This window comes from Hirundo rustica, chromosome Z (assembly GCF_015227805.2).
Source record: "Hirundo rustica isolate bHirRus1 chromosome Z, bHirRus1.pri.v3, whole genome shotgun sequence".
Lineage (NCBI taxonomy): Eukaryota > Metazoa > Chordata > Aves > Passeriformes > Hirundinidae > Hirundo > Hirundo rustica.
This window is the reverse complement of record NC_053488.1, coordinates 86,210,674-86,220,696: the sequence shown is the minus strand read 5'-3', so window position 1 is coordinate 86,220,696 and position 10,023 is coordinate 86,210,674.

The window sequence follows — 10,023 nt, the reverse complement described above, 5'->3', positions numbered from 1 at the left end:
TTATTTCCTCTTGCTCTTCTTCTTCCTCCCAGTGGCGAGCTGTGACCAGGCTGTGTAAGGGAAGCAGCAGTCCCGTTCTGCCGTGGGCAGGGACACCTCGCACTGTCCCAGGCTGCTCCAAGCCCCGTCCAGCCCGGCCTGGGACACTTCCAGGGATCCAGGGGAAATGCCGAATCCTCCCACACTGGCTCCTCTCTGCGCTCTCTGCCCGCAAATGAACCCTAGAACACTGGAAATTCCCACGTCAGAGTCTCCTTGCTTCCTTGAGGATGGCGAACAGACCTCTCTATCCTGCACTGGCAAAGCAAGGAACCAAAGCCAGCAGGCAGGGGTTGGGATTTAGCTTTTGCTTTTTCCTGGACCACACCTGGATTAAAAACATTCTCACTCTGTAAAGCCACCGCTCGCAGCATTCAGATAAATTTTAGTTGCTGATAAAGTTTCGTGAACGATCTGTTCTCATGCACTTTTTAAAATGTCATAAAGCAGGAATCCTCCCAGTCATCCAGAGGTGGTTTTGCTTATCTGGAGCAGAAAATCCCGACGAGAGCCGCCGCTATCACTGCTGCTGGCGTTTCTTTAACGAGCCACCTCCCTCCCCTGAAGGCACAGAGCAAATCCCATTTCTTTTTGCTTGGTTTTTAAAGTACTTTGGGGAGTGCCTATCCCAGCGAAGCCCAGCCTGAGAGCATTTTAACAGCTGCATTTGACCGAATTCTGTTCTTTTTGCAGCCAGGGCTCATCAGCAGAGCTGGGGGAACGCAGGAGCCGCCCGTGGGCAGCTCGGAGCTGGGGCTGTCCTTTATTATCCTGGATTTATTTCCACTCCAGCACTATCTTTCCCGGAAAGCACCAGCAGAGAGAGCTGTTCTCTCACTTTCCCGCTGTCGGCGGCTCTGAAGTTGCCCGTGGAAATCGGGTTTCGCAGAGGATTTGATGAATCTCTGGCTCCAGCAGCTCCTGCGGCGCTCTGCGCGTTTTGTGTCTGGAAACAGGAGTGTTGTAAATGTCCAGGGTACCCAGCATTTGCTCCGGGACTGAATCGGAACGTGTCTACTCGGACATTTGGAGGTATTACATACATTCAAAGGCAGAAATTCTGCTTCTGTAAATTCAAATATTCCCACCAAGGCTGGCTTTAGGACATATATTTTGATGAAAGTAATTTTAGCATGGTTTATGCGTTTCGCTTATCGTGAAAAATGTGATGTTTGTGATTATTTTTAAATTTACTTTGGAAGGTCGGGTTAATGTTTAAAACTTAATTCCAAATTCTTGGAACCCTTGCAGCTTCTTAGGAGTGGTTTCTGTGTACTCGTACAGATCAGGATGTACCGAGCTGCAGTTCCTTGTCCTCTTCATCACTGTCCTGTTCTGCCTCCTTTTACTTCTGCTGTCCCTGCAACCCAGCACATCCTTTCCAGCCCACCTTGCCCACACTCTGTTTTCTCTTCAGTCTCCCTGCATTCATCTGAGTGTGGTTTTCCCTTTTGGACGCTCCTTGTTTCAGGGCTCAGTCTCTCTCTCTCCCTCACCCTGCCTGTCCCTGCCCTCTGTGCTATTTCCCACCCACAAGGACCCCCGATTTTTATGCCTTCTCTCATCTCCACTTCCACATATCCAGCTCCGTGCTCCTCTCTGCCCTCCCCCTGGCTATTTCCTAGCAGCAGCTTTGCTTTCATTGAACCCTGAGGGAAACAGCATCACGTTGGTGAAAGCTGTGTTGCCTCAGTCCCCACAGAGCCACGGGCACAGAGGCAATTCCAAGGCTCACAGAAAACCTGCCGCAGTTTGAGATAAACTAAACATCGACACCGAGTCTGATGGTGGAAGTGGCAGTGTCTGCACGTTGGGATGAGGTTTTCCCGTCAGCGAGAGGATGAAGATCAGGTCTCCCACACCAAACACATGGATCCCTTCCCAGCCACTTCCTAAAGGTTTCTCATCCAACCCCCAGGCAACCTCATTTGGAAAGCTGGGCAACAATACCTGCTGCCTTCAGATGGTTTTGCTCAATAATTGGGTCTTTGAAGCTTGGGCTTTTGGCTCCCCTCCTGGAGCACCTGGCCCTGCTGAAGGTTTTTGATGGGGCTGTTTGTCTCTGTCCCTGCAGCCGCTGCCACAGTGCTCAGGCATGCCCCAGCTGGGCAGCCGTATGTCACCATGGATCCTGTGAAACCCAGGCCTTTGATCAGGCATTTTTCTTTCAGTTAGCTGGAAATTGTCAGATATTCAACAGAAGCGTGAGAAGTGTCCAGTGGTGGATGAATGTGATGGTCTGAGGGGCTGTGAGGTAAATGAGTGGTACAAGGCGATGTAAAATGGGCACAGAATTTGAGACCCAGCAATAAAATTGTCAATAGCACAAAATTAGGTACCCAACATAGTGCCAGAATGGGATTTTATGGGTTATCAAATGGTTACCTTTGTTCTGCTTCCTCGGAAGACAGAAACAAACTCTTTGTTAACCTTGCTTATTCTTCGTGCTGTGATTGTTTTATATCCAAATTACAGGGTGAGGTTACTTTCATGTGTCTGTTCTTTCCTGTATGGGATCATAGAACCTCAGGATGGTTTGGGTTGGAAAGGACCTTAAAGCTCATCCAGTCCCACCCCCTGCCATGGGCACGGACACTTTCCACACATCCAAGTGGCTCCAAGCCCTGCCCAACCTGGCCTTGGACACAAAGATATTTTGGACATATTCTCCTATTAATTTGGAGATGTAAAAGCTTGAAAACTATTGGTGTATGGATGCAGTTTATCTCTGTAAATTTGTAAAATTGTGAAATCAGCATTTTTTCCCATTCTCCAGTCACATTTTTAATTTATTCGTGCTGTGTTGTTCTCAGGATGGGGTGGGTATTTATACGTTCAGATACTTGAAACAATGTTTCATCACTTTTCTCAGGAAAAAAACTTTCAATTAAAGTATTTGCAGCATGGACACAATAGATTATTCAACTTTTACATAATTAGCAGTACATATTTATAGTTATATTAATGGAAAAGCGTCTACTGCTTCCTGGGATTTTTGCATTAACTTTAGTAAAAATCCAGTCAGCCATGCCAAGAGTGAATGTTTACTGCTTTAAAATGAAGGTTGCACTGTTTTGTCTTAAAAACCAGCAGACAGGCACCCATGATCCTGGTTGCTGACAGGTGAACGAGGGATATTAAACACCAGGAGTACATTTTCATGGAATTTTCATGTGCAGTTATTTAATTTAGGATTGTCGCTATTGTGTCTGTTTGTGTCAAGCCATGTAATTGCATTATACAGATACACGTTCAGACACAATTTACATTTGCATCCAGAAAGAAAATGTCATCAGGGAAAATAATTTCAGATCACCTGCTTTTGCATGTCTTGCTGGCACATAAGTGGCATTTGGCTGGTATGGAAAATCTGCTGATGAGCAGAGCAGCATCAAAGTCGGAATTAAAAATCCGCCCCCCAGAATGAGTAGCAAGGCTTAAATGATGGAAACTGAACTGCTGGGTGTTGTCTAGTGTGTAGTCAGTGAATTTATTTTTAATTTCTGTGATAGTTCTATGGAAACTAGAAGTTGGTTTGTTTCTTAGAGGAAAAGCTATCAAGAACTGAGATTCAACTGTGTCTTTCCCTCGCCCCTGATAAATAGGATTATGTGTGGCTTTCAGTGCACTTCATTTTAGAAGATTTAGTGAGGACCATGATGTGAAATCATGAACAAGTGAGCTCATGAACGAATGCTCACTGCCCAGGGGAGGCTTCTTGATCCCACAGCTTGTCAAGGAGAAAACAATCTCAGATTTGAGTGTAGCACCCTAATATGGTCCTGAAGGACACCAAAACCACAAACATTACATTAATATGGTGTAAAATTGGGTATTGTCACGTTTATCAATTTATCAGATTACCGAAGTCATCACATATCTCTGGCTCGCTTGCAGTGCTTGTTATATAACACAGAATGATTTGCTATCACCTCAGACTTCATTTAACTTCCACAAAAGTTTTTCCAGGCCTGTGAAAATTTATTCACAACTCGTAAGACTGTAAATATCACAAATGCACTAACAAAGGTGGATCTGAAGGCAAAATGATTTGCACAAATGTGCGGTTTTGCCATGGAAGGATAAACACAGCAAGGTCTCTGAGTCTGAGGAGCTGGACTTGGAGGAAGTAGAGCAATAATTAGAGGAGTTTGTGTTTTATTATTGTCGAAAAAAAGCCGGGAGCTATGTAGAAGTTATTTCAAAGTTTGGTTTGCATTTTTTTCCCAAAAACTCATTGATCCTCAGGCCTTACACACTAAAAAACAAGCAGTACACAAACTGTTCCCTCCAATGCACACAATTTGCAGCCACGAGGCTACACATTAAAATTCCAGAAACACAAATACTTCAAGCAGTAAAGGCTGAACATAAGTTTTAGTGTAATGCTTAGAACTCCTGCAGCTGGAAGCAGTGAAAGATGGGAAATTCAAAATTAAAATTTCAGTTGCCTTTTTCAGGGGAAGGAGTCTCCTTTTGCTGTTCTCATGAATGAGGCAGGGGAAAAATAAGCCCTCACTTAGTGAATTCTGACAGCACTCAGCTGCAACTAAACTTGGTGTATGAAAATTAGGGGAATCTTACTGAGCTAAGACAAGAATTGCCTGTTACATCATACTTAGATGTAAAATACCATCAGCTGATCAGGGACTCACAACTCCCACAAAGAACTCTGATTTAGAAGGCAATGAGCCCATTTATAAAAACCTTATTGATTCTTCCCAACGTATCACATTTTTTCATGTAAATCTTAACTCTTAGACAGCAGTTCCTTCCAAACTTGCCAAGCAGGGAAATCAGATTTATTTCTCTAGTATACCTCAGTCACATGATATTCCCTTTTAAAGATTTATATCTCATTTGAAGTTTTCTGCTCCTCTGGTATTGGGAATGACTTGTACAGACTACTGTATATCTGTTAGCTCACGTTTGAGGCTTTGTTGCATTTTGTTCTGTTTAGTATTGGAACTTTTAGAATTACTTTGGTAGAACAGCTTGTACCAAACTCTTATTGTCCCCCAATTTATTACATCAGCTGGCTGCTGACACTTCCATTGGAGACAATGATCCAGACGCATTTCCTATTAAAAGTATCCTCCTGATCTCTTCCAGCAAGGAGTTATTTGATTTGCATTGCATTTTCAGCTCATCAGACAAGAGGCAAATCGTGTTGTGTGTAATATGGTTTAACAAAAGAACATATAATGCTCAAATTAGGCAATTATTTGTAAAACAGTCCTGATGAATATTGTGCTTAAACTCAGTCAGGTTCTTTTCCCAAGATTTTTCCTCTACTGTGTACAGGCCTCAGCTCCCTAACAGATGTAGATATCCAAGTGTAGAAATGAATCATTAGCAGACAAATTAAACTTCTTATCAAAGTGGGACTGTATTGTTAATGGATGAAAAATGAGTGGATCAAATGGCTGCACAAAGAAAATCCAATAAGGGCTCATCTGCACCCCATCAGCTCCTGCCACAGCACGTAATTCGTAGTAACTCACTCTCACCAATTATTTCATACCTGCATGGATTTTTCTCCCTCTAAAGTAATTCCAGGCTTCAGCCATGCAACTTAATTTCCGAATTAGTGGTTTCCAGGGAATGTGCTAGCAGAGTAATAGGCTGAGGAGAATGAAGTTGGAGGGGGGGGAAGAGGGAAGCTGGGAAACTTCTTGGAAAACAGTCAGAAAAATACTTGGAAAGCAGTAGGAACACGAAATGATGGGGAATAAAGAAGGGTCTAAAATTCATACACAGCGTTCACAGCTGGCTGCTGGGCTTGTTCTGTAATTGTTTGTTCCAACAGCAGAAGGGGAGGGAGGAGGGAGACAGAGGGACCAAAGGCAGGACACACATGGAGGTCTCCATGTGACCAACCTCAGCTGCTGAGAGGTTTCTAAGTTTTGCATTAAATGCCAAGAGACCTGTGCTGGTCACAGCAATCCCTGGGAAGGAGCAAGTCAATCGGCAGGGAACACAGACAGTAACGACTCTGCTAACAGGGTCCTGCTCTCCAGCCGCCTCTCGAAATTTGAGCTTTCCAGCAAGCGGGGAGAAGAACCCCACATTTAAGCAGAGATTTTGCAAACCAGAGCATGGAGCTTTTCTGCCCTCAGAGGTTTTGCAGGAAATATTATGCAGTGTGGCACGTAACAGGACTCGGAAGTGGTGAGTTGAAGGGCGAAGGTGGGACACATCCACTGCAAAGAGGCTTCAGGGGTTTGGGAAGTGGCTCCTCTGTGAGCCCAGTTCACACCGGAGAAGGGAAGGTCTGCGCAGCTGGGAAAAGCCCCAAAACCCTGCAGGTGTTGGAAGCTGCTCCCACGGCAGGACCACGACCTTTATATCTCTGTAGAGCTTCCATTGATGTGCTCTGGTGTCCCACACATCTTTTCTGAGCCGGGGTCTGTGTGTGCAGGATGGGCAGGGGCTGGATGCTGATGACACAGCCCAGCTCCAGAACACAGGATGGGAGAAGTGCAGCAGGTGCTCGGAAAGGTAAAAGATATCCTGCTCCTCCCCAGAAAAGATCCTTTCTTCCTTAAGGTAAACAGGGAGATTGAACAGCGCAGGAGGAACCGCAGCAAAAGGGAACTTCTGAGGGAACAGTCTGCAGCCGCTGTGAACCTGGGATAAGCCTTAAAATGCTGGTTTTATAAGAAAATGCTTTCCTGAAAGGGAGGAAGCGCCTCTTGCTTCTTGCTTGGTGCTAAAATGAATCACAGCACTCTGAAGAAAACACGGATTTGTCAGTCGTAGTCATCACTTTCCTGCTACGGTGTGATGAGTTTAAATGGCTCATCTGAAATGTCAGTAATTCTGTAATTCCAGCCTTTAAACTGGAGCTGCAGGAATGCCACGGCACCACAGCTTCTTCCTGGCTCAGAGCTGAACTTCAGTGCAACATTTCCTTTTCCTGGCAAAACCAAACTAGGAACGTGTAAATCCATGCTGCCACCACTGCCTTCTTTGAAAATAAATATATACACACAAAAATAATTTAAGACTATATACTAGCAAACATCACTTTGTTGAACCACAGCTGGCCTTTAAAAGGAATTAACTGAAAAAATTGAAAGCCAGTCACCACACAGTGGAAAGTAAAATATACAAGCACCAGTGGGACAGTAGATATCTCTGATAGCATCTGGGAGAGCCCAATAGCCATCACACCATTATTCAAAGTATTATTAACATGAGTGACATCTTCATAGGGAGATTATCCTTATCTGCCTGTAAAATCCGTGGCATTCTGTGAGGAAAGCACCAAAGTCTCCCATGCTCAGCCTTCCACCACAATCTCCTGTTGAGAGCTCCTGCAAGTCAGCCATCCAGGAGTCTGAAAAGGCTTTGCTTGGGCCTTCTCTGATGGACAGAAAAGGGAATAGCAAATAATAATGATTAAAAAAAGAATTTGTTTTTTCATGCCTTGTTCACTTCAACCCTGAGTTTGCTCATTTTTGTGAAAGGCAAAATACGTGAGTCAAAAGGCGACGCTTGGCTCAGTAGGAGAGGGAATGAACACCTTCATGTTCAGATCTTTAAAAGGCATGTCCTTCTCTTTTACAAATATTTCAAACCAACTTCTGCCACCTGTAATACCATAAAGCATTTACAGCTCCACAGCGTTTTCAATTCAGTGCATTTATTTTCACTTTTTCCCCAAAAAGTCTCTCCCAAATTCAGTTCCTGGAGTTTGTCTCCAAAAAAACCACTCAGCTGAAAACATGTCAGAGCATGAAGGCCACCACTTCTTTGTGTATATTATTTTCATAATGTTATTTTAAGCAAAGTATTTCTTAAAATTACATTTCACAGCTTAAAAATTTACCAGGCAGTAATTGCTTTTAGCAACAGACAGAGAAGCCATTAGGATGATTTCAGTGCTGTAATCAACACACGCTCTCAGCCACACAATTCTGCCTGACTCATTCCCTGCACAGACTCTAATTAACTTCCAAAGGAAAGCCAGGGGATTCCTGGTGGAGTAATAATGCTGTGGTGACATTATGCAAAACTTCACCTCTAGGAAACGATCTGGCCTCGCTGTGATTGCATCCCAAAAACCTCACAGAAAGCTCTGATTGCGTTCCCTTCCCCAGCAAATTAATTAATTAACCAGAGCGAGGGGAGGATTTGTGGGGTTTTTGCTTTCAACGTGAAGGCACGACCCCCCCCCCCAAAAAAAAAAAAATCACTACTGAGGGAAAACCACAGATAAAAGTGGGTCCTGCAAGTTTGGAATCCATAAAATATTCTATATGGGGTTCAGATGTCAAAGAGGGTCGCAGAGAGTTCACACTGAGGTTCTGAGACTCAGCACCACCGTGGCCAACAGATCCCTCCATGGGCAGAGGGGAAGAGAGCCAGGAAATCTTACATAACTCTCACCACACCGTGGAAACAGCAGGGCTGGAAAACACAGCCGAAAAATCCCCCAACTTTGATCCCTGGAGAAGCTTTGGGTTTTTTCTCTGTGTATTTTAAATTTATTAAAAAAAATATACTGACCAGACACTGAAATTGATCTTCAAAAGTGAGAAGCAGGCCAAAGAGGGCCTAATTTCAGTTATTTGTCCTATATTTTTTTCCCTTTTTACCACATAAGAGACCCTATAGTCTCTTCTCTTTTTCCTGTTGGAACTGGATAGGAAATTAAGAGTATTTACACCTTGTCTTCTTCTGCAACTGAGTAAAAATCTCCATTTTCACTTTGCAAGCATCTTTAACACCATTTAATTATTTTCCAGCATTATTATAATTTTACTATCTTTTTTTTTTTTTCCCATTGCTTTCCTTTGAACCAAGTTTTCATCATCCCCATCCATTGGCAGGTGATTCATTTTTGACATTGCCACATGTGGCAATAGCCACAATTTCCTTCTGCCCTCCATTAAAAATTTCTGCTGGTATTAAACATCAGACCACTGCAAATAAAATGGACAGATTCCAGCAAGAAAGATTAAAATGTAAATAATGGTGGCCTTAGGGCAATTATACAGCACAATCTGGATAGTTTGGTGGGTTTGAGCTTCTCACAGAAGTCAAGTTTTAAGTGGCCAAACCCATTTTTCACAATGAGGACTCCAGGGCACACTTGGAGAATGGGGGAAATCAAATACTCTGGGAAAGACTTGAGATGGTCCCAAGTCAGTCTGAGCCTCAGGATAAAATGCCCTGGAGGAAAACACAACTTGAGCTTAGGTAAACACGTAAAAATGCACTGACCAAAACAGGGGAGGGATTTTACCTCTGGATGTACCATGGGTGAAGTTGTACTTAAATACTGCACACAGTTTAGACTCCTAAAGTTTCAGGATATTTAAAAAAAAAAAAAAAAAGTCAGCAAAAATGAATGAAAGCGGTACAGGACTTAGAGGAACATCACTAGTTCATCTCCTCACTTCATTCAGCTTATAAGAAATAAGACTTGAGCGATCCAGCTCCAATTTATTTATACCTGTTCAAAGAAAGAAAATACCACGAACTGAAGCACTTTCATTTCAGCAGTGAGGGACTGGCTGAAGATTAAAGCCAGACAGAAAGGTGGAAATGAGCTTCAGAAAACAAACAGAGAACTGGAAACCAGTCAGCAAATGCTCTTAAACTAAAGTAGCACCCCAGAGAAGGGACGGAAATTCTGGTTCTCAATATTTTCAAATGTGCCTCTAGAAAATTCTGCTTTAGTGAAAGCGTTTTTAGGCCCAGTGCCTTGTAAATGGTATCACAAAAAACCTGATCCCTTGGGAATACCCTAACTGCAGTTGTGTTTCCATCAGCTCTACAGTTCATAATGTATTGATTGCATAATTTATTACCAACATTTAATATGTATAAATATATATTCAAATACTATGTGTAGCTGCTGGCTTTAGTTCTTTTCACTGCAGACCAGCAAGAAGATCAAGTTAACTGCTGCAAGCCTTAGGAAAAAAACCTTAGAAGATCAAAAGTGGGAAAAACTAAAGGAGTATGGAGAAT